The sequence below is a fragment of the Fringilla coelebs genome (genome assembly GCF_963513975.1).
Source record: "Fringilla coelebs genome assembly, chromosome: Z".
NCBI classification, from domain to species: domain Eukaryota; kingdom Metazoa; phylum Chordata; class Aves; order Passeriformes; family Fringillidae; genus Fringilla; species Fringilla coelebs.
In genome coordinates this window covers 5,759,065-5,784,900 of record NC_140031.1, presented here as the reverse complement: position 1 = coordinate 5,784,900, position 25,836 = coordinate 5,759,065, and positions in this window count along the sequence as shown.

Below are 25,836 nucleotides of genomic sequence, written 5' to 3'. Positions count from 1 at the left end.
TAGCTGTATATGCTTTTGATGCAAAATTGCATAATGAATTCATAGATTCACATATTTTAAGAGTTGTTTCTACTAAGATCATCTATTTTGAAAGTGATAGACTATGGAACTTCAATATAATATTTAATACTTCATGCACAGCAATTCTCACAGAAAAATAACACATTTACAAGAAAAGATACTCAATATTTGTTTATTTTTAAATTAAAATGATTGATAATTTGCCTCATTTCATAAAATGAACTAAAGATTAATCATATAGACATCTTTTCTAATTATTTTTTTTTCCCAGCATAAACATCCAGCCAACAAATCTTTCAGATAAAGGATGCTGATACATTACAGCTGATCTTGCAGCTGGTGGACCAAATTTGTTGCTTGCATAAGAGAATGTAACTGCTGGAGTGAATTAAGCTATGCCTGAGCTACCAAGAACTAGCAGCATCAAAAATGAGAGGACTTGTTATAGAGAGGTTTCTAGTTCAACATACAGATATATGCAAAATTGTGCTGGGTTTTTGCTTTAGTGTGTCTACAAATCAGTCTAACTGACCAAAAATAGATTCTTCCAAAAAAAAAAAAAAGGCATAGATTTCAACTATAGACTCTCTGGAAGCTTGTGATTTGGATTCATTTCTTGACATTAGGTATAGAATATCTAATACACTATGTGGAACTAATCTCCAGTATTCTGAATTATGGACTAGCTAATAGAAATCTGTTGAACTGTTTAGTAGAAAATAAATCTATACACATATGTCAAGATTTAAAACAATTTATTAACACAGCTGCTGTTGCAGATTTTTGTAGCGGATTCCAGAATTCCAGAAATGTTGGTCATTCTCAAGAATCAAAAATACATAAATCTTTAAGAGCTGTTCAGTAATAGAGATTGGATTATATCAGGCCCCTTTCACACTCTGTCCACTGTGGGGTGTTCTCAGGGTCAAGAGTGTTTATTTTGGCTGAGGAAAGAGGCTATGTGTAGTCAGGCTGACTGTCTCCCAGCATTCCCCATCTGCACTGAAAGTCCCCACTAATAGGTTTGAAATAACAATACATTTGTCCTCTGGGGAAGATTAGGTAGAGCTGTGGAAGATTTTTGCTTCTCTCATACAGAAAGTCTTAAACTGGATGGCTTTCAGAAGGAAGGGATTTTATGACCTTCTTATTGTCTGCAGAATGCCAGAAGCTTTTCAAATAAATAGCAACCTGTGTAAAAGAGTGCATGAACTAAACTGAGCTTTTATTGTGTCCAACAGTCACATTCCCTTTAACTTTCTGTACATAAACTTTCTCACTGCTTTGCTACTAAAAAAAAAATGTCAGCAAGCAATACTTTGCAAGAAGAAATTTATCTGCTGTATTGAGCTGTCTGGAACCCAATTAAATTCAAGCATGTGTATGTTTCAGGGAAGGGTATGAGCAAGGAATCAGGGTTAAGCTTCCCAAATTAGAAAAGTTTTCTCTGTATGCTACACTCATTCTGGAGTGGAAAAAATATAAAGCCACACTTTTTTTTTTAAACAAAATTTTTCTTTTAATGCATTTTAATTGACAGAGAATTTGCTAAGGCTGTATTTCAAAGACAAGGGATCTTCTTTTATGGGTCATTGCTAAGCCTTGTTTAAAAAGGAGCTGGTGGCCTGATTACGTCAGTTCTTCAGAGTCTGGTTGAGGCTCAATTTTCTGCGCTGCTGGGCTCTCCAGGCTTCTGGTGGAGTTTATAAGAAGTGGACACAAGCAGCAGTAAAAAAAATTTGATTCTTCAAATATCTCAGAAGGGGCTTGGGAAAAGATATTCAGAATTTATGTCCACTTTTCAGACATATATTCAGGACCTGGGTTTCCTGACACAAGAAATATTTTAATTCATTGGACACTCTTCTTTTTTCTCCAAATGATCTTTTAATTCAGAGGTAATTTTGGATAGTTTCCGGATGAGATTCAGGTTAGAAGGTGTCTCTGCTCATGATATAGTACAAGATTATTTGACAATACTAAATCAATATTGAGCATGGTACTGTAAAAACTAAAGAAAAAAGCCCAGATGCTGGAAATTATGAATATTTGCTTGCCTGGCACAGGGAAATACTGGCACATCTTTGTGTCATCGGGCCACAGATCCAAAGGAACTGCAGAACCACGTTAGCATCTTGTCACTTCTAGCCCTGGGTTAACTATCAGGCTTGTCAGTTGTGCTTAATTCAATTTGAGGTTACAAATCAGCCCCAGAAATGACTGTGAATATCAGTGAACTTTGTTCAGAATGTTGTCTGCCTATGTGTTAAAAGAGTAACCACTGACTTGACTGCAGTTTGCTGTGCCAGTCCTTTCCCTAGAATCTCAAAGGAATGCTCCGGGTCCCTTGCTCTAATCACAAGCTTATGAAATTTAGAGAATGTTCCTGAAATCGCTTCTCTGTGTACTGAATGTCACTACTTCACTGCAGAGGGCCCTGATTTATACATTGATGAAATTTATTATTGTTGTTGTTGTTATAGTGACCTTGTATGAATTTTTGATCCATCATATTGAAAGCCAGATTGCAAAATGCAATGACAAGTACCCCCTACTGCATAAAAAGTCAAATGTGTTCTTGAAAAGTACAATGTACATAGAATGAGTCTAGGGAATTGATCAGCCCTTTTTGTTGGTATTTGTCATCTAGCAGGTTCAGCCTCTGAAAAGAATTGTGTTTGGCCTCTAAAACTAGAATTAAGAATCACTTGACTTAAAAGCTAAAAAAAGCTGTGTACATGTATTATTACTTTATTTGAAATAGTTGCAATTCTTGCTTGAATAGCTTATCCACTTTTCATGGCCAACTTTTAAACAATGTGTAAAACCAAGATAGATTTCAGAGAAAAGCTTTACAGATGACAAATGGATTAAATATGCCTCGTCATGAGACATTCAAGGTATCTGATCTATTTGGCTTACAAATAGGGAAGACACAACCATAGGTTGTAAATAAGTTTCTTATAAATGTAAGAAAAAGAATTTGAATAAAAGAGTTTAGCAGACAAAATATAAATAAGATTGAGTGTGTGTCACTTGAAGCTAGAGAAATTTGAACTATAAATAAAACTAAGGTTTAACAGGAAATGTAATGAACAATGTGTGGGAATGACATGTCAAGGGTTATGTTGGATTTTCCATCACTAGAAATGTTTAAATCAAGGAGTTACCTCAACACTGGAAGAGGTTGTCAAGAGAAACCATAGAATCTCCATCTTCAGAGATATTCGAAATGTGACGGGATATGACCCTGAACAACCTTATCCAACTCTGAAGTTGTCTCTAACTTCAAAGTTTGTCCTCGTTTGGAGTCAAAGGTGTCCTCCATGAGAGGAAACATCTGTTATTTGAAACTTCATGAAAGTTTTGTCTTGCTCTCCCTCTTCATATGTCAAAGGACTTGTAGGTTGACACAGGAATTATGACCTTCAGGAAAAACAATGACTGAGAAAGAAAAACCAAATCCTGTCTTTTATGATACCTTTACTGAGGTGGCTTTTTCTTCTTTTCCTTCCTTCATTGCTTTTCCACCTGAACAGCTCTGACTCACTTGTACTGTCATTTGCTTTCTACACAGCATAAAATTAAAATAAAAGAAGCCCTAATAAATACCGAAAGAACTACTGAGCTTGGCAAATTGGCTTTACATAAGGTCAAAGAAAATGCATTTCTGAAACCCTGTCACTATTTATTCCTGAACATTAGCAAATAGCACTACAAAAGGCCTGGGCTTAGGCTATTCCTTGACTAACCTGTCTGAGCAGGGCATTAAATAGGCGTTTGTTCCTCTCCATATTTATTTTCCACTTAAAAACTATTGCTGCAACTTCTTATCCACGTCTTCAGCCTTCTGAATATCCTGACCAGTTTTCTGGGATGAAATTTCCCTGTTGCTTCTATCAGACCTGAGTGGTTAAACAGTAAATTGAGGAACTATCTCATGTCATGTACATGTTGGGAAGTCACAGCACTTGCTTGTGTGACACTCAGTTCAGTGACTGGCATCTTCTTTTGGAATTTCCCCTTTCCAGGTAAGTCCTCAGAAACTGAGGATAAATAATTAGTCTAGAAACATTGCTGGCTGGCCAAAGTTTGTACATAAGCTTTTCATAAAACTCAAGTACTGAAATTACAGGCTCTGAGCAGTTCCAGTGGAATAATCAGCAGGGTATAGTACTTTTCTCCCATCTTGTGACTAAGCATATAACCTTTTTTTTTTTTGTCTTTGTGTGCTGGAAGCACACAGGACTGCTTGACAATGTGCATTTTTGATCAGCTGAGGCAGAATGGAAGCAAAGCACTTGAAACGGTCCACTGGTTCCTGGCTGACAGCTCAGGTTTACTGTAGAGGCCCATTGTCTTAAAAGTGTTGCAGAGAAATTTTGGAAAGCTTTGTTCTCTACAGGCATCTCCCAGTGTAACAAAACTGTAAAGAATCTGAGCTTTAGAGAATTAACCACTTATGGTTCTTTTACTAATGATCTCTTTTGTGTTGTTCCACACATTTCAAAAGTCTTGGGTGAGATGAATTAGCCATCTCAGTACTGAACACTTGAAACATATTAAATATTTCTACATTAAGAAGACATATTTTGTTTTATTAGGACAAAAATATGTGTTGGGGAAAAGCTGTTTTGAAAAATAAAACCTGCATATTTTTAGAGTTGCGTTTAAAACTCAATTTTGTTTTGTTTCTGAAGATAACCCTCTCATTCAAGCAAAGCTACTGGATTTGCATCAGTAATTGATTTGAGGAAAACCTATGGTAGTGTTCTGCATGAGGTCGGACTCAAAGATCAGAATGGTCTTCTCTGGTCATTAGGTCTATGAATCAATGAGAGACCTGAAGAGAAGCCAGATTTACATTCAGAGACCTTCTTGAACATCGCATCAATGAATTATCTAAAATAAGCATACAAAAGGGGGGGGCAACATTTATTTATTCTATAAAGTGAGAGAGAGACTTTTGTTTTTCAAAGTAAGTTAAAGGCTATAGAAGGGAAAACAGTGCTCATTTGCAGCAAATTTCTGAAGTCTCTGTGTCTTTCTAAATAAAAAATAAAAATCTTGGAAATATTTCTAGGTCTTCATCAGCGTTATTTCCTCTTTTCCACCCTCTTTCTTTCTCTTGTCAGATATAACTAGCTAGCTTGAACCTCACAGACTTTCCCCAGCAAAAGATTTCTAAAAGCAAGAAGCCTGCATGAAATATTGTGGTTTCTGTCAAATACTGTACTTCATTGAAAATATACTTAAAGTTTCTGTGTTCATCTCTTCTACCACTCTGAATGTTGCAGTATAATTCTATTCATTCTTTATTTTAAGCCATTATTCACTATCACCCTTCTCCCAGTCTTTACTTTCCAAACTCAGGTTGCCACATATCTTTCTGCCCTTATTATTTCCTGGGACCCTCCCCAAACTGCCAAGTTTGTTCATGCCTGACATACATAGAATAAGTTGGGTTTTTTTTCAGTAAGGGAGGAGACAAACCTGAAATTTGCTTTTTGTATAAGGACCAATTCATACACTCATTTGAGAGCACCTCTGCTGCGCTAGATCCACATCCTGTGAGTTGGTTATGCCCTCCATGGATCTGGGCTATATCCTTATATCATCCTATATCTGGCTCATATCCTAAGATTTTTTCATCCGTTCATGCCTGTATGAGGTTTGTGCATCAGGGTTTAGGGAGTGGTGTAGGACTAGAGGGGTGAATTTTGTGAGGAGCTTCAAAAAACTTCCCCCCTGTCTGATGGAGGCAATGTCAGTCAGCTCCAAGATGGACCAGACATTGGGCAAGGCCAAGTCCATCATCATGCTGAAAGCACCTCTGGGTTAAAAAAAAAGGGGAAAAAAAGGTGTGTGTGGGGGAACAACAATCCGTAAGGCAGCTGTGACCCTGCAGCCCATGGAGATCCACAGGAGAAGAGAGATTCACTCACAGCCAATGGAGGACCCCATGCTGGAGCAGGAGAATGCAAAATGGAGGCTGCAACCCTGTGGGAAGCCTGAGTTGGAGCAGGACAAAATGTTCCATTAAATTACATTCATTAAGTAAGCAGCTGACATTTTTCTGCAGATTCCATTTTTGCATTAGGCACATATATTTTTCGTTTCCATCCTCCCTCCCCAAGTACGTCCAGGGAAACCATTTCAATGATTCATTTTCCTTTAGGTCCTTTAGGCATATAAAGACATTCCTAAAACTCAGGAGACACTGCAGGAAAGGGAGACTGCAGGAGACCTGCACAGGAAAGGGAAAGTAGCAAATATAGAGATAGGTATGGGTGTGTGCACATGTTTTTGAAGAAATTTTACATGGCATTGCACTTTTCTCTGCTTATCTTCAAACTAAATAAATTTATTCTTAATATTAACTGAATCAATCTCTGCTACTCAATACTTTGAGAGATGGAGCGTTTACAAAGAAGAGTAATGAAGCTAGTGCAGGGTCTAGAGCACAAGTTTGATGAGGAGCAGCTGAAGGAGCTGGTGTGGTCTCAGCCTGGACAAAAAGATGCTCAGGGGCACCTTCTTGTTCTCTAACTCCCTGACAGGAGGTGGCAGCAAGATGGCATTCAGACTCTTTTACAAATAGCAAGAGATACGATACTGGAAACAGCCTCAAATTGTACCAGGAAAGGTTTTGATTGGATTTTAGGAATAATTTTTTTTCACCAAATGATTTGTTTAACATTGAAACAGGCTGCCCAGGAAGATGGTGCAATCACAATCCTGGCGGTATCTGAAATGTGCAGATGTGCTGCCCAGGGACAAAATTTGGTAGTGGACTTGGGTCTTGATGACCTTAAAGGTCTTTTCCAAAATAAATGATTCTGTGATTCTGTAGGAACTTCTCCTTTCCCCCTGAGGAACTCCAGGAAAGAAAACTTATCCAAAATCATTAAGAAATTCTCATATGTGAAACTGACATTTAACAATAACATGTACATTATTTGAATAAGAATTCATGGGCCTAAACAAACTAAGGAACTAAGTGACCTAAGGTCCTCCCTATATTGCAAGGCTATGTGATTCAATAGTTTTTTTATATAGAAGCTACCAATGAGATTTGCATAATTTATATAAGATTGCTTTACATTCCTGGATTCCTCCCCATTTGCCCTAGAAGAAGAACAAACAGTTGAAATATTTGAAGTTATCTGACAATCCAAAATTTTTGTTGTACAAACATCTACAAACCATATTTAGATGACTGATTCTTTAATAGCTCTGTACATAAACACGTGTTCAAGTTAGCTTGGCTTGTTTTATTGAATGAGTCACAGTAAATAACATTTACTCCTTCACATCCTGCACCGAAAACAAGGTTTCTCCATTAACACAGGCCTGAGGATTAAGGTTTAAACAGGTGTTTAAACCTTAAACCTCTTCAGCGATGTGTTCGTTTCACTAATGGTCAGTTTGTGCAGCAGTATGCTGTAACAAATGAAACCTCAGCGGCAAAATTCAAATGGTTGTGGTCACGATTTAACCCCAGCTGACAACTCAGTGCCATGCAGCTGCTCTTACTCCCCCTGTGAAGGGCTTGGGGCTGAGAATGAGAAGAGTGAAAGTGAGGAATCTTGTGGGTTGAAATGATGACAGTTTAACAGATAGGACAAAAAGTGGCACACACAAGCAAAGCAAAACAAAGAATTCATCCACTACTTCCCATGGGTGGGCAAGTGCTCAGCCATGAAATGAATAGGCAGAAAATGAACTCTATGCCAGCCAGACCCAGTGCAGATATGCATATTTGTTTTAACTATTGTTCAGAGCAGGGCCTGTGAAGGGTTATTTTGAACTCTCCAGGAGTCAAAAAAGTATGAAGTGAAAATATTTTTCAGTTCTTTTTTAATAAGCTCATTTTATTTTTCTGGGCATCTGTGACTCCTTTATTGTGGGGACGTTACAAACCAGTAAGTTTACTTTTAGAGGTTTGGTTCACTATTTTTTCTTCATTTTTAAATTTTATTTTATTTTAATCAAAACCTAAATATGATAAGATGAAATTGTGTTTATTTTGTTTCCGGACACAAAGTCATTTATATTTTATCTTATGCGCATAGACAAGCCAAGACTGCACTGACTTCTCCTCACAACAGTGTTTTCATAATGGCAGAAGGGATGCTATTTTTACTTTATATGTGGCATATGGTGAAGCCTACCAGAAACCTCAAGTGCAAGCTTTTCAAAAGACCACAACCCACAAACTGTAGATTCATACAAACTAAATAATGAATAAACATGTATCTGGATTTTCATTTCTACCTCTGTAAGAAATATCACAAGAAGAAAATATTTTAGGTTTTGGTTGGTCCATGGACTTCAACAAGAATGATTCTTGATATGAAACCTATTAAATTGAGTGGAATCTCCAGCTTGAATTTGATAGCCACATAATTTCATTATGGCTGAGCAAAAAGTGGTCACCAAAAAAAGGGAATGTTGGAAGTGAGAAAATTGATCAGAGACTCAGCTGAGTTCACCAGTATGCCAAACTCTAAACATTAACTCTTTAAATTTTTTTTCTCTACTCAGTCTGTTTTGGATATTCTGCTTAGAGTAAGTACATTTTTTTAAAATGTCACATACACAGCAACCTAAAAGCTGTATAACAAAACAAGCACTCAGGAAAAATGGAGCATCAGGATGAAATAATTCTCTGTAGTTTAACAGAACAGAGTTTAACACAACAGAACAGAGATCTGCCTCTAAGGACCATATATGCCTGGAAATTATCTAATAAGAACATGTAATCTGACAGCAGTGCATTGAGGAAGGTTTATGCTAGTAGTTTTGATACAAGATATTTTTTTCAGAACAGGCACAAATGATGAGAAGTGTTCTTCACAAGTTTCAATGCAGAGCTGTTCACACTTAGTGTAATTCTATTCATACGCAGACATGGGGTTTTGGTCATTAATCAATTTTATAAATTCTTAAGAAATTTAAACATCTCTAAGAAGTGGTTGTGAGGGTTTATATATGTGGCAGTATGTTCTGCAGCTAGATACAGATATATTTCTCACATAAAGTCTCTAATCTCTCCATCATTTTCCTTGCTCTGTGAGTTTGGTCTCATTTTGTGGATGTTCCACAGCAGGGAATATCTTTGGGTGTTCTGTATTTGCATGGAGTCTGGAAAAGGGCAGTCATAGTCCAAAGCATACCTTCTTAGGGACTGTTACACAAACATGTAAAGAGTAATGACAATAATAAAAATGTCTACTAACATGTTAAATTAAGGAGAGCCACCTGCAGGTAGCTGATAATCATATTAAAGAAACTAGTGAACATCTGTAATTCTTTGTCCCCATTTATCATTTGGTGAAAGAACTAGGTCCTAAATCCAGCCTTGGTTCATTGTGTATATTGTAATAGCAGTGTGAAACAGGGAGCTGGGGATGAGGTCTGTGCTAGCTGAGAATGTGTGACACTGGCAGAGGCAGATGATGGCTGCTTTTTCTCCACTACTTCTTCCATGCAGTTTGAAGAATTTCTGGGAAATGCAGAAGAAAGAAGAAGTAAATTAAAAAAAAAAAAAAAAAGGAAAAGAAAGAAAGAAAATAAATTAATCAGACAATGATTGAAATATTTGCATTTCTTATCTCACATTAATAAGAAATGTAACCAACAATAATACATACATACATACATACATACATAATGCAGAATAACACTTCATAAAGACAGTCGACTGTTTTATTTATTTTATTTTTGATCACTTAAAGACTACTAATGTTGAGTCTGACATTTGGAGATCATAAATTACTTTCTAGTAAGCAACACTCCTGCTTCTCATATTCACGGTTTAAAAATAAAAAAATACATACTTCTTTTTCCCTTTTTAATGGTTAATTAGGTCACTAATCAAAAGAAATTCTTAAGAGGAAAATGAAATGTTGACATTTTGCAATTATTTTCTACTGTGAATAATACATAAACACACTACTTATGGTTAAAGTGGCTTTCAAACCCTTTTTCTGCCATTAGGGCATGAACTGACTGCAGAATCAGTGTATTTTACTTGATATATTGCCACATTATCTACTTCAGTGCTTCCATTTAGTTTGGGTCACTTACATTTCATTATACTGTACCTTGGCTGAGTGCAATAAAAAAAAAGTTTATTGCAACTGCAAGCTCCTAATTAAACATCAGCTGTAAACTGAGCTACCCATTACAGATTATATATATAAAAAGATTATATTCTTGGGAATCACTCTATCATGCAACATGATTAATATATATGTGTTCTTGTAAATAGGAGTTGATTTGCTGTATACATAATGGATACGATTAGCTTTTTGTTGAGACCCAAGACATCAAAAATAAAGGGATACATAGATTTCTCATTCAGCTATCTTGTTAAATATGATATAAGCATGTATATCTATACACAGATAATGCATGCAGAGATGTGTTTGGCTTATTACAGTGTTCTTAGTGTCTATCACTGTGGGTACAGCGAGATTTGAACTTACAAATTCATGTCCAGGGTAAAATTAACCTCATATTTGGGAGTGAAAATTAAGTTATGCAAGTCAGTTAAATATTTCTCTTTCATACAAAAAGAAAGAAACTGATCTTCAGAAAACACTGTGAGCAGATTTCATAGCTTCTAGCAGAAACTTCAGATGGATCTCATGAAGGACACATTTAAAATTTACTTGTATTCAAGCTTATTTTTAATTGCACCACAGAAAGAAAATCCATTTGGACCTAATTTATAAAACAAATAAATATTAGAATATTAGTTCTCTTGTTTTCCAGTTGACGAAAATCTAGTTGGTATAAAAAGGAAGTCTGTTAAGCTTCAAGCAATGGAAGTGCATGCCCTAAGACCAAAAATTTGTAAATCAGGAAATTCATGCCAGCAAAGTTCAATTTCTCTTTCCATCATTCTAACAATTTTTATATTCCCACCCAATAAACAGTATAAACTGGTCAGCATAAACTGGTTTTGGGATCAGGCAGGGAAACATTTTCAGCAACTGATGTGTTTTCAGAAAATATTTTTTTTGTGCTTTGTTGTTTGCAAGGTATTTATATAGGTTTCTCAGAACTATTCATATTTTACCATAAAAAGGAACATAGATCAATTACAGAATTCAGGCTGAAGAAAGGGTGTTGGAAGAATCTAGAGTGAGTGACATGATTGTTCTCATTTAATTATACTTCTAGTCCGTGAGATTGAGTGTTGCTATCCTTGGACTTGTATACTTACAATCCAAGAGTAATTCTTTCTTGGGACCTTTCAAATCTCAGGTGGCAAAGTACATATCCACACTAAAAATTCAAATTGTATATATTTGTGATGTATTCAGCTGAACCAGCATATAAAAAAGTACAAAAATTCTATTTTCCACAAAGAAGTGCAGCCCATTTTTTTGTAAGTAGAAGATGTGACAATGGGATTTGGGTCACACAAATGTAGAAGCCCTAAAATGTGCTACCCTGTGCACCAGTGCTCAGACAAACACAAAAATCCCCATCAAAAATTTAACATCTGGAAATCAGATATTCAGTTATGCTCATTAACAGAAAAAAATTAGATAATCACCAATAAATATTCATATAATGTAAATTTGATATGAGGTATCTACTCTTGCTATATTGTCCACAAAACTCAGGTATGTGAAGATGTAAAATGGGATCTTTTCAGAACTTTTCAGAGTCCTATGCTGTCCCGTTTAGCTGGATTATCTTCTTTTCTCCCTTTCTGCACCCTATCTTGAAAAAAATAAAAACCCATCCTTTTCTCTATATTTTGGAAACACATTCATCCTTGCAAAAATATATGCCAAAGAGGTCTAAACTGAAGAAAAACTAGATCAGGAATTATTTATATGTTTATTACCATCCTATCACTTGCTCTCTTAGAGCACCATTCTATATAATCCATACAGAGACTGTTGACATGATTTCCACACCCCACAGCTTTAATTAGTGTAAATTACAAAAAGCTATTGGAGTTACTCCAGCTGAGAATCTGCCTCTGTTATTCTGGAGGAGTGGAACTTTTAAAAGAGAAACAGGGGTTAAAAGGAGAAGTTGCTTCCATTAAAGTCTGTCTCAAACTAAAAGAGAGTTGTCATATTTAAAAAGAAATAAACAAAAAAAAATCCCCAAACATGGGGATTTTGCGGGCTCTTTCTCACAAAGATGCCGTAACAAAGACAACAGCTTGACAATAGCAGCTGCTGCATAGAGCAAAAATTAGAGGACAATGTCATTTTTAATGATTTTTTTAAATGAAAGAATTAAACTGAAATAAACGAGATGTCCTAGGTTTTTGGAGTTTTTTTAAGAATCTGTCTTTCTGTCTTAGTGTTTATAAGTGGCAATGCAGGCAGAAGACAGGAACATATGCCAGGAAGACTGAAATAGACAAAGTAATAATGGAAGTGGGATTTTTTTAAAAAATTATTTTTAAAGTTTCATGCAAGCTTATGCTTTTGCCATATTTGTATGAAACTGATTAAAAAAAACCAAAACCACATATCTCTCAATGTGTATAGACATGTACATTCCTACACTCACAAAACCCACTTTTTTATCTTTATATCCTCACACAGCTTCACATTTATAAATCAGTACCAATAAAGATAAATACATACTCAAATACACTATTTTAAAATTAATACATATATAGGTGGAAAAGAACTCAGTCAATTTAAGAAAGACAGAAAGCTGTAAAATAATATGTCATATAGCATAAAAACTAGAATTCTATTTTGAGACATAATTCTCAGGTTTTTCTCTTTTTTTCCCTCGGTAACTTACAAGAACAATTTAGATATTTAGTTGCTTTCACAGTGCTCTAAAGCCGTATGTTTCTATCTGTCCTGCTGGATGTGCAGAAAGGTCTCTTTTATAATGACTCAGTGCTATTCTGTGCAATTTCCTCACTTAAGAGCAGGAAATCTCCCTCAAGGAAAAAAAAGGTTGTTTTTTAAAATCAAATCTTCTCTTCTCCTTCAGTAACTTAAAAGTTGCCTGAAAGTTATTTATTTGAGACCAGTAAAGAACCACCATAAGTATCCTCCTCTCAATTAATGCAGAAAAATCCTGTCTGACTTTATTGATTTTAGATTAATTGTATATGAGCTAATAGATTTACTGGATTTATTGACAATAGTATTAAAGTGCTAAAATAAATTTGTAAAAAAAATAATAATCAAAGGCTTTCTACTATATGCTTTTCATAATTGTGTTACTTTAGCTTATTCGATTTTTAAAAATCTAAAAATTAGCTGGAGTCAATGGAGTTCAATTCCCTGCATTTCACATTACCTTTGCTCATTTTGTGTATTAAATGTGAATATGGGGGAAAAACTGTGAGTTAAAAATAACAACAGTAACAACAAAAATATAATATTTTCTTTATTTTTTTTCATTACATTAAGCATAAATGGTATCCAAAAAACAAGGCATCCAAACTGCTTTGAAACATGACATAAATTATGGTCAGAAAAGTTCATTACATAAAAGCACAGCAAGAATTAGTTCAAACATTAGTCGGGGTTTGTGCTTTCAAAAGATTAATTAAATGAGGGAAAAGTTGTTCTTCTTGCCTATTAGTGCTCCCTGAACCCTCTAAGTCATATAGGAGGAACTACTGTATAGTCCAGTTGCATCTAGTCACAGTTTCATGTACAACTCCAGGCATAGGCATGATTACTTTCCTTTTTCCTTTTCCTTTTTCCTTTTTCCTTTTTCCTTTTTCCTTTTTCCTTTTTCCTTTTTCCCCTTCCCCCTTCCCTTCCCTTCCCTTCCCTTCCCTTCCCTTCCCTTCCCTTCCCTTCCCTTCCCTTCCCTTCCCTTCCCTTCCCTTCCCTTCCCTTCCCTTCCCTTCCCTTCCCTTCCCTTCCCTTCCCTTCCCTTCCCTTCCCTTCCCTTCCCTTCCCTTCCCTTCCCTTCCCTTCCCTTCCCTTCCCTTCCCTTCCCTTCCCTTCCCTTCCCTTCCCTTCCCTTCCCTTCCCTTCCCTTCCCTTCCCTTCCCTTCCCTTCCCTTCCCTTCCCTTCCCTTCCCTTCCCTTCCCTTCCCTTCCCTTCCCTTCCCTTCCCTTCCCTTCCCTTCCCTTCCCTTCCCTTCCCTTCCCTTCCCTTCCCTTCCCTTCCCTTCCCTTCCCTTCCCTTCCCTTCCCTTCCCTTCCCTTCCCTTCCCTTCCCTTCCCTTCCCTTCCCTTCCCTTCCCTTCCCGGAACTTCCCTTCCCTTCCCTTCCCTTCCCTTCCCTTCCCTTCCCGGAACTTCCCTTCCCGGAACTTCCCTTCCCTTCCCTTCCCGGAACTTCCCTTCCCGGAACTTCCCTTCCCGGAACTTCCCTTCCCTTCCCGGAACTTCCCTTCCCTTCCCGGAACTTCCCTTCCCTTCCCTTCCCTTCCCGGAACTTCCCTTCCCTTCCCTTCCCGGAACTTCCCTTCCCTTCCCTTCCCGGAACTTCCCTTCCCGGAACTTCCCTTCCCGGAACTTCCCTTCCCTTCCCGGAACTTCCCTTCCCTTCCCGGAACTTCCCTTCCCGGAACTTCCCTTCCCTTCCCGGAACTTCCCTTCCCAGAACTTCCCTTCCCGGAACTTCCCTTCCCTTCCCGGAACTTCCCTTCCCGGAACTTCCCTTCCCGGAACTTCCCTTCCCGGAACTTCCCGGAACTTCCCAGAACTTCCCGGAACTTCCCTTCCCGGAACTTCCCTTCCCTTCCCGGAACTTCCCAGAATTTCCCGGAACTTCCCGGAACTTCCCGGAACTTTCTGGAACTTCCCTTCCCTTCCCGGAACTTCCCTTCCTTGAACTTCCCGGAACTTCCCTTCCTGGAACTTCCCTTCCCTTTCTCTTTTCCCCTTCTCCCCTTCTCCCCTTCTCCCCTTCTCCCTCCTTCCTTCCTTCCTTCCTTACTTCCTTCCTTCCTTCCTTCCTTCCGACACTTCCTTCCTTCCTTCCTTCCTTCCTTCCTTCCTTCCTTCCTTCCTTCCTTCCTTCCTTCCTTCCTTCCTTCCTTCCTTCCTTCCTTCCTTCCTTCCTTCCTTCCTTCCTTCCTTCCTTCCTTCCTTCCTTCCTTCCTTCCTTCCTTCCTTCCTTCCTTCCTTCCTTCCTTCCTTCCTTCCTTCCTTCCTTCCTTCCTTCCTTCCTTCCTTCCTTCCTTCCTTCCTTCCTTCCTTCCTTCCTTCCTTCCTTCCTTCCTTCCTTCCTTCCTTCCTTCCTTCCTTCCTTCCTTCCTTCCTTCCTTCCTTCCTTCCTTCCTTCCTTCCTTCCTTCCTTCCTTCCTTCCTTCCTTCCTTCCTTCCTTCCTTCCTTCCTTCCTTCCTTCCTTCCTTCCTTCCTTCCTTCCGACACTTCCTTCCTTCCGACACTTCCTTCCTTCCGACACTTCCTTCCGACACTTCCTTCCTTCCGACACTTCCTTCCTTCCTTCCTTCCGACACTTCCTTCCTTCCTTCCTTCCGACACTTCCTTCCTTCCGACACTTCCTTCCGACACTTCCTTCCGACACTTCCTTCCGACACTTCCTTCCGACACTTCCTTCCTTCCTTCCGACACTTCCTTCCTTCCTTCCGACACTTCCTTCCTTCCTCCACTTCCACCACTTCCACCACTTCCACCACTTCCACCACTTCCACCACTTCCTTCCTTCTGCCACTTCCTTCTCCCATTTCTGCCATTCCCAATACTTCCTTCTCCCACTTCCGGCACTTCCTTCCACAACTTCCACCCTCCTTCCTTCCCTCCCTTTCTTTATTCCTTCTCTAGGAATCTGAAAACTTTGAAAAAGACACACTTGCACCTAGACAAAATTTCCCCAGTAAAAGCAGAGACACAGAGACAAGAAAATGTTTCCACACAGGATGACCTTTTGTGGGATGACGGGGGAGATGGGATTTTTCATGCACTTCGATATCAGCCTTGCGAGGTGAGTTTTAACTCTTCATTTTCTCCACATCTCTACCTTTTTTCTCAGTAACACCAGGGAGCCTTTTCCTGTCTGGGGTTCTCCTCATTGCCCTTTTCTTTGACTTTGTGTTGTCACTCCGACCACAGTCTTGTTCTGCCAGATATGTTTCATTTTCTGCATGACTTCCCCTGGATGGGCATTTCAAGCTGTGATTTCTAAGCTTGATCTCACACTGTAGATGCTGTTATCTCTGTAAAAAGCTTTAAAGTTCAAAGTGAGTTGGATGAACAATACTTTAAAAGGAGTGTAAAGTCTAAGCATGCTCTGTGTGGGAGGATTTCAGAAAAAAAAAAATCTGTTGTTTGCATGCTTTTATATGAGAAAGTAGAATTAACAGCCAAGATGCCAGCTTGGGGTAAAAATGTCATAAAATGTTACTAAGGGGAGTGAAGAAGTGCTTGTAGTTGTGGTTCTGTATCCCCCAAAGTTGCCATGGGGCTCTTGCCACTCATGGCCCCAAGGCTTCTCCTACCAGCTGAGTGTATTCCTATGCCATTGAACTCCAGAGCAGTCTGCCAAACTTTAGACCAACCTACTAAAGCAAAAAAAGCAGGGACTAAGCAGTACAATGTTAATAGCCACACGAAGGAACTGAATAATTCCTAGTAGAAGCAAAAGGATGATGTTTCTGTGTTTCCCACCGATGTCTGTTTGGCTCTCCTCCACCTGAGCTCCCTGGAGCTTGCCCAGCTGTATGGGGATTTTTGACAGTCTTTCCAGGACAGACAGACCTGGAAGTGTGTACATGGAAGGTCTGTTCTTCTCACTGTCATGGATCGTGTTGGTATTTAAGATTTCCTGGCAATACACCCAAACAGGACCACCCCCTAGAGCCATTAGCACTGGCTTTGTCCTGGTGTTCAAAAAGGTGTCTTTAGAAATGTGATCAGTGGTTTTGATACCTGTGGACAGAGAGCTGAGCTTTCAATTGCTATGGTATAATTTCCCTAAACACATACTGGAGGCATGTTAAAATACCAAGAAAAGAAAAAAAATCTCTGAATTTTCAGGAAACTTTTGCTGGAGTGGGGGGCAATTTATTCTGTCCAACATGAGCCATTTAAAAGTTATGAGAATAGTCTCATAAATAAGAGGAGATGTGACAGAATTTTTTGGAAGGGTTTCTTTTAAAGCAGACTTTTTCCAAATAATTCACTAGTAGTACCACATATCCCACTGAACTACACATAAATTAAACTGGATGTAAAAACCTTTACACAAAGAATTGAGCTCTAGATATAAGAAAGTTTATACAGCAAAAATTGCAGAGATGACAAGGAAATTTAAGATCTAGCTGTGTAATACACAACCTGGGTGGCAAACATCTTGTGATATCCCTATGACTTATTCATAAGACATGACTTGGATGGCAAACATAGATTCCAAAAACATACGTTTTAAAAGGAGAGAGGATTTGTTTGGGTTTTTTGTCCAATTATTTATTTAATTATTCCTTGATGGTTTAAATGCAGACACATGAAGAGAATGAGCTCATTTAAAGCCTTCAGTACATGATGCTGCATGGCCAGGGTAATGATTGCTACTGAATCTGTGCAGCTTATTACCAATTCTTCCCAAAACCCAGGTTATCATGATATCCATGGTATGCTGGTGAGGCCTTCATATCATGCAGCTTTGCAGTCCTTCCTTTTCCAGCCTTTCTTCCAATTTTTCTATTTTTTCTTTCCCCTCCAACTTATCCTAGGAAAGATACAGGAAAACAGTGAAGAGACACAAGTTTGTTTCTCAAACTAACATTATAGCTATCTCAGCTGCATTATAGCTGTCTTCACTGGGGATGGATGCATCACATGGCATTGCATTGCATACTTAGTCCTGTTTTTATTCTACCTGGGAATTGGCTGGATGCAACAAAGCTTCCTGTAGAGACCATGGCATCACAGTTATTTTTGCTATGGAAAAAAATAAGGTTGATAAGAGAGAATAGGTCACATCATCATCTCTTTCTCAAATATACCTGGAATGTTCCTAGGACCAGCCTATATTCTTCCCAGGGTATCCTGCAATGCAATTTTCAGAGAGAGATGATGCACTGAATGGATCTTTCATTTGACTCATTACAACTATTCTTACATTGTGATAGCAAAAGAGCAGAGTAATAGACAACCAGTGTGCTTAGGCTTGTTTGTGAAAATTATTTGGTGCTGATTTACCAAAAGTAAATATAGCTCTCATATATATATATTTAACCACAACAGCACAAAGGCAGCAGAGTTGCATGTAGAAACAGCAACCTGGATTTGTAGAAAATCAGAAATCCTGGGTTCAGGATTTGGACAAGTTGTGTCTCAAATCACTGTTTTTCTTTTGTAGAAATATATTCATATAGCTTAGCCCCAAAGATAAGAAAAATAAGAGAGCTTTATACAGATTCCTTGTCTTTTCTGTATGCTAAGGAATCTCCATATATGCAGAAATAAATTGCAATGGACTTTAAAGTAAATGCATATTTTCTTTATATGTTAAAAATGCCCCCATTTCTGTTCTTGAGTTGCATTTTACAACAGTGAAAGCAATTAAACATTTATTGTCCAAGCTTTCAAGTCAGTATGGCAATACTGTCATGTACCCATTCCATTTGGGAATAAACTAATTCTCAGTCACATGGCTAAACAGATAAATACAACTCCTTAGGTTAATCTTGTTTCATTACTGAGTGACATTCAGCTGTATGCTCTGTTCAGAGCTGCGGACTCTCCTTAGTTAAATATCTTTTGTATTATGAAAATAACCATGACTTACCAAAGAGAAAAACAGTTAGAAAATTCTAAGAAACACAAAGGAAAAGAGGAACAAAACAGCAATCGTTAATTTTTCAGTTCTTATGATGCAGAGGAGAAAAATCAGGTTGTACTGCATGCTGTTTAATTTGTAGTTAATGACATTCATTATAATGACACATTAGACATTCAGAGCTTTGTCTTCTATTGTTTGGGATTTTTTAGAATGTTGATATGTGCAGGTTTTGAAATGCAGTGGAACTGCATTATGTTATATTTTTTTTATAATATAATAATTGTATTAGTTTAGCAAAAGGGAAGTCTATTTCTCTCAAAGCAAATTCCAGGTTCCAGTGAGGGGGCAATTCCAGATTCCAGTGAGGGAAGGGTTTGATCCAGGATCGATCCAGATTAGATAAAAATGGCAACATCACTTACAGAGACACCACAAAGGCAGCTGTTTTCCTAGTTTTTCATTAGGTTCAGACAATGTGCCCACGTCAGTGCTGAACAAAGGAGAACACAGCAAATTTAACCTTGGTACTTACTTTCTCTCCTACAGACAATTTTACCATTGAAAAGGAAATGTGAGCCTTTTTTATATGAATGTTTCAGCAATCTATTTTAGAAAACATTTTTTGCAGTGTTTCTTGTCTGTTTTGGACAGTGGTCTGATAGATGTTTCAAACTCGTTTCTAAAGTGGAAAGTGTAGAAGTTCTGGTACTTGAACCTTCAGGAATTATAATGGAGTTGAATACTTTCTTAAAAGCTTTTCTACTAATTCAAATAATAGGGATTTTTCAGAAGATCCAAAACAGGCAAAGTAGGATCAGTGGAAATTCAGCAAACTTCTGTCATATTTGAGTAATGAATCAGGAGTGGTAAACTCAATGATTCTGTAAGTAGATTAGGCATCCCAACAGAGGTTGCATACCACAAGAAAAAGAGTGTATTGGAGTACTGTCTTGATATCTGAAAGGAATCTTTTGAAACAGAGATTTTCAGTTACACACAAACCTATTAAAAAATAATCTTTATTTGTAAATTAAGCATTGGTTTGTTTTGCCTAGCAAGACAGTTAAAAACAGAGACACCAAAAGGAAGAATTAGAAATAGTTTTACAAACATTTCTTAAAAGGTAATATCCTGTTTGGGTGCTTCATCTGAGAACTGTGTCTCCTCATATTCTCTACATGATGCACAGGAGTGTGAAAATTAGCATTTTTATACCCTAAATACTCTAAAAATGGATACAGGGAAATCCAGTTAACTGAAAGTGGCAAAACAGCCTAGATTTTCAAGTTTGTGCACTGTGTCATTCAACATAATAGGGTTCATTCAACATAGATGGGGTTCTGCCATAGTTTCCATTCCAATAATCTGATTTGCCTGTGATATCAGTCAGCAGATCAATTGCATTCAGAATGAGAATCCGGTAGCACCTGCCTATGGCAGGAACCTCTGATTTCATTGCAGCTGATGGTTCTTTCCAGCAATTCTGACTCTCTGTAGTCTGCCCTGGCAGTTCCCATGTGAAGAGATGGAGAAGGACATGCTAACACAGTCCTTCTCCATCTCAGAGAGGTCTTTAAAATAAACAGCCTTCCTCCAATTCTCCTCTGGCTACAGCTGCCCCGTAGGGACTCTGGCAACACGTTTCTGAATTAAATACCTCCCCTCCATCAGCTACTGCCAGAGAATCAAGTGCCAATATGGCTTATGAAAGAGACCAGACTTTCTTTTTTTTTTTTTTTTCTTTCCTTCTTGAAATCAAGGCATAAACTGCTTTAAGAAACAGCAACTCCTGTCTGGCACTCAAATTAATGTGGCAAACTGCCATGATTTTCATTATTGATTTACAACTATATCCCCAGTTCATAAGCCTGTAGTAGTGACTTCTGCTGCCACATTATATGTGTGTAGTCAAGAAAAAGCGTTTTTAATTCATAAAACAATAATTCAGGAAATGGAAATGTTAGAAATCATCAATGTGTTAAACTAAACCACATAAGCATTAAATTTCTGACTGATGTATGTTTTTAGTATTGACAGTACTTAAACAGTAGTTGCACACATGCAATTTTTAATAAAAAATATTTAGAGAAATGAATTTTTATCAAGAGACTTCACTCTACTCTCTCTGGATCAGACCATTTTAAAAGATTGTAATTTTATCTATTAATATGGAATGTAAAGCAAAGATCAAGACAGTTTTTTGCCTGGTCCATATGCATTTATAAAACTACTGTTCTCATCTGGAAGCATTTTACACTTCTGTTCTCCTTCAGTCAGGTCATAAGAAAAAAGGGAAAAATTACTTCATTGTTAACAAAACCAATTTCAAACTCTTCTCTTTGATCCAGTGATGAGGTCTGTTATGATAACTGGGGGATATATTAATTAATGTGCTGAAACTCAATAGAGTAAGTGAAGTAACTCTTGATTAGCTTTTGAAACATAAACACATTGGAGGGAAAACTCTTATTATAAACAAATACTGCAGTATTCCACAGCAGTAGCTATGATAATGTGTCTTCCAACAGTATTTAGAGCCATTACCATAGAATATTATCATGGGGTTTGTGAACAGAAATGCATCTGACAAGCTCAGAAACACGTCTTCAGCTGCTTCTGTGGAACTAATACGGTATATCAGCTGATCAACTGTCAATGCTATCTATTATTTATTCTCTAGTCTTATGTTTTAAAAGGTTTTTTTTTTTTTTTTGCTGGGGTTTTTCTTGCTGTTTTGTTCTACAACTCGCAGACTGGCGCTGTAACTTAAAAGGCTACTTTCCTAAAGGATGGATTTTTTCAAGTGAAGAGTGTGTGTGTATCCAGTTGAACTGAACACGGTTATTTCTCAACAGTCACTGATTTCATTTGTCACTTTATTGCTTCAGTCAGGGGAGTGGATTAAGGCACAGGATGTCACTGCCACTTTAAGAGAGCATCCTTTTTGGAAAGCCAGTTTATAGTTTGGTGTTTATTTGAATAAAAAGCTCTTCTACAAAATGTGAGTTGTTTCCTGAGAGGAGGCAGAAGCTGAATAGTATTCTTCATGGGAAAGGGAGTGATTTAGTGCACTGAGTCACCCAAGGAATTTGCTACAATCCACTCATTCCTGTGCAGAAATGAAAGGATGTGGCCCCATTGTAGTCAAACCCATAAAGCACATTGACACGCAGGAGCTCAAGTCCTCAGCAGTGTTCCTGATCATATTGACCACTAAAGGACTTATAATATTAAAAATTCTGCTATAGGTCACTTCAAGATTTACATGGGACTAATGGACAGCAATGAACAAATTATTTCAGGACAAATAATTGGCTGTTCCAGTTCTGTTTGGCAGTAACTTGCTGTTGTCCTGCTGTTTGTGTTAGCTGTAAAGCAAACATGTTGGGATTGAAGTAATTGGTCTTTTTCACAGTTATTTCCTTACTAGAAATCCTTAAGTTAGTATTTTCTGTTTTGTTGCTAGCACACATTTTCCACTGATTGCTAAATTAAGAGGACTCCATTACAAAAGAATAAATAATAATTTATGAAACCATTTCTTTTTTTTTTCAATAATTTAATGTATTGTTTGATTTATTTGTTTGGTTGGTTTTTTTCTGCCATTATTTGTTTTTACCTCGACAAGTTACACTGAGAATTTATCTGACTAAACAACTATTTGAAGTGCATAAATCAGAGGTTCTTAAAACTGGTATAGGACCATTAAATAACAATTGAAGAAATAATGGAGTAGCCTCACAATAAGAAACATGCTAAATACAAATGCCTAAATTGATATAAAATTCACAATAAGATATAATAGTCAAATTCTATAAACTTGTTGCATTAAAGAAAAAAAAATCTAATTAGCTGGCTCCAAACTTGAGACATATTTTACATTACTACAAACCCCTTGATTAAAACTTCCTATTAATTTTCCAAATAATATCAAAGGGCAAACTAGGCTAGAAATGGGAAAATTAATGTAAAAGCACTGTGGATGTTCTTGAGACAGATTTTGCACGTTATGGTTATGTTAGATAAGCTTTTCTTTTAGAAGAGAAAATCATCATTGAGAAACATTTGCAATTTTAATATCATACAGCAGGGTCAGGCAATAGAACTTTCTGTCACAGGTCAATCACCTTAAAATAGGTGCAAGTGTGCAGAGTGCAAAGATGAAAGCCTCAAAATGAATAAAAGATGGTAAGAGTCACAGAATCACAGAATCAGAGAATTATTTAGGTTGGAGAAGACCTGAATTTTTGCAAGCATCCTTTCTGCTGAGGGATAGAGGTGATGTTTCTGGAATAAGGTCCTTGAATGTAAAATCACCTCTTGTTTCAAATTCACCCAGCAAGAGGCTGAACTTGAACTATTTGAATTTTTGACAACAGATATATGTATGGCTGTGTTGCAGTTATATTGCAGTACCATTAATTCAGCAGGAATAGGGAGATCCTAATTAAAAATAAGTGGGTAAAAAAACCCAGAACTTTGCTTTCATGATAACTTCAAAATTCTTGATATTGCTTATTTCTTTTTTACATCCTGTGATGCCCCATATGTTATAAAGCTTATCTTTTTTTTCTACTAAAAGAGTCTATTCTGTAGATTATAATGCCATTTTCATTTCCATTGTATACAAAAAAACTCTTCCTCTTCTTAGAAAATACATCTGTTCCTCTATTCTATAAAAGCACTACTTTTAATAGTTCAAGAAGCCTATTAAATTAGATTTGAGAAGTACTTTTATATATTACTTTATCCTTTTTGATGTGTTTTTTTCCTGTTAAACAATAATAATAATAATTAAAAAAGGACAGTTAACATGGGAATTGAAGTCCTTTTTCTTTTTTGCAAGGGGAGAGTAGTGGATAGCAAGGTTCTGCCTCCACACTGTGATCCACTGCTTGGTTAAAAGAATTATATCAATATTCTCTGGTATCAAAACTATCAAAACTCATTTTTTGTCTGTGCCAAAGAAGGTAAGACCACTTTTGTTATAAAGTTGATTTTTTTTTTTGCAAGGTTAATTTTTCTTGGATGGTAATTTGTGGTTAACTCTCTGTATATGAAGCTATTGAGGGAACATAAAGGTCAAGTTCTTCCATACATGGTAATGATGCTCATTTCCCTCATCGCATACAGAACTTCAAAGAATGCTCTGAGGTAAAAGATTAACTACATATAAATAGTTTTATTATGTGGTAGCCTTGTTGTATTTATACATTAAATTTTAACAAAGGGTGAAGCCTGTGAAATGAATAATCATCAGTGAGCCATGACAAAAAAAATACACAAAACCCGCTACTACATAACTGATGCTTCAGAACTCAAAGAGTAGCAGAAATAACAGGTTTTTCTGAGGAAGTGGGGGTATTTTTGCTTTTATTTTAAATTGCGTGTGTGTACTCTCCTAATCTTTGGGGATCTCAGTGATACAACACCTGAAATCTCCTAAATCTTAGCCTCAGCTCTGCATCATTTTTGAGAGGTCTAAAGTTGTGCAAAAAAGAACCCCTAAATATGCACATATCCAAGCTCCTCTTCACTAGAGAGAAATGATTCTCATATCTCAAAGTGACAGCCATCTCTAGAAATCACAGTGACCTATTCATTAAAGACCCGAGTCCCATGTGCATGGTAGAATTCATTAAATGATGTTATTCTCTGAACAAATGCTATAAAACTCCGTGGTCTGACATTCATAAATATTTGTGTCGGGCAATTACCTGGTAAAACTTCAGCGTATTGAAGAAGAAATATTAAAATAAAGTCAATGCTTTTTGTTTGGTTTGTTTCTTTTTTTTTTTTTTTTGCTTTTTTTTTTGCCTCAGGAAGATTTGACTTCTGTCACTCAAGTTTAGAGCCCTGCTTCTTTTGCATGAAGAATGGGATAAGCTCTCCACATCAAAAATATCATCTTGGCCAAGGTCATTTAATTCCATGGTATCAGAGCTGAGACTCCAGCACACGGAGACGTTTATAGCCCGCTGTCATTCTGGCAGGTGACAGAAATGGAGGGTGGAGCAGGTGCCGAGCAGAATTGTCATATTTTCATAGCAAGGCTGGGGAGCTCTGTGATTTATGGATGCTCAGTATACAACCGTGACGCCCCACAAGTGAATACACAAGTTGCAAATCTGTAAACAGCTACGGTGGGTATTTGCTAATCTCTGCCTGCTGTAGCTCATTCTGTACAGGTCCTCGAGCTCTGTATAAGAAAGTTTTGACATTGTGCTCTGTAAAAACACACACAGCATCTTGCCAGGGCTTGTCAGCAAGGACAATAACACATTTTACTAAGTCTGTGAAGCCTATCATTGTTCATAATGTCACACTGTTGAGAGCTGAAAAAGCAGAACTAATAAGACCTTTCTAGAACAATTTCTAATGTTCCTTGAAAACCAAATGTGTCGTTTTGCTTATTATGTTGAATCAAGGTAAGCCAAAGCTCTGAATAAAACTAAGACAAAGAGATATTTCTCCATACTGAACAGACAATAAACCTCTCATAGCTGGTTTTCAGGTTTCCTGTTTTTTGGGATCAGACATTTTTTGTTTTATTTTTCAGTCCTTATCAACTATTATCTTTTCTTTGTATTTTAAAGGGAGCTATGGTCATTGTCTTTCACTATGAATAGATATGGAAAAACAAAGGAAAATTTACTGAAATTTTAAAAAATAAATCTTTTGTGTCTTAAGAGAAACTATTACTGTCTTTTTCATTCAAAAATGACTATTCACAGAGCAAGACCATTGATAAATGTGATTTTTAAGTGAGATGCTTCCTAAAAATATGATCATGACTACACAGATATCTTTTTTTCACACAGCAGATTATAAAATGCTACAACATAGTGTATCCTGGTGATTACAGGAGTATCGTCAACAAATTTAGAGGTTTTATTCCTTAGAAATTGGGCCTAGAATCACTGCAGCCCTTGAATCTTGAAAATTGGTGCCATTTTAGAAAAAGGTCTTCAAAAGATTTTCAGAACATCTGTTGAAAAAAAAATCCCCAAAATTGAAAACAATTTCCCAAGTGTCTATCACTGAAATACATCTATTAGCAGCAAAGGATAGCTCCCCAGTCTGTGAGTGGACCAGGT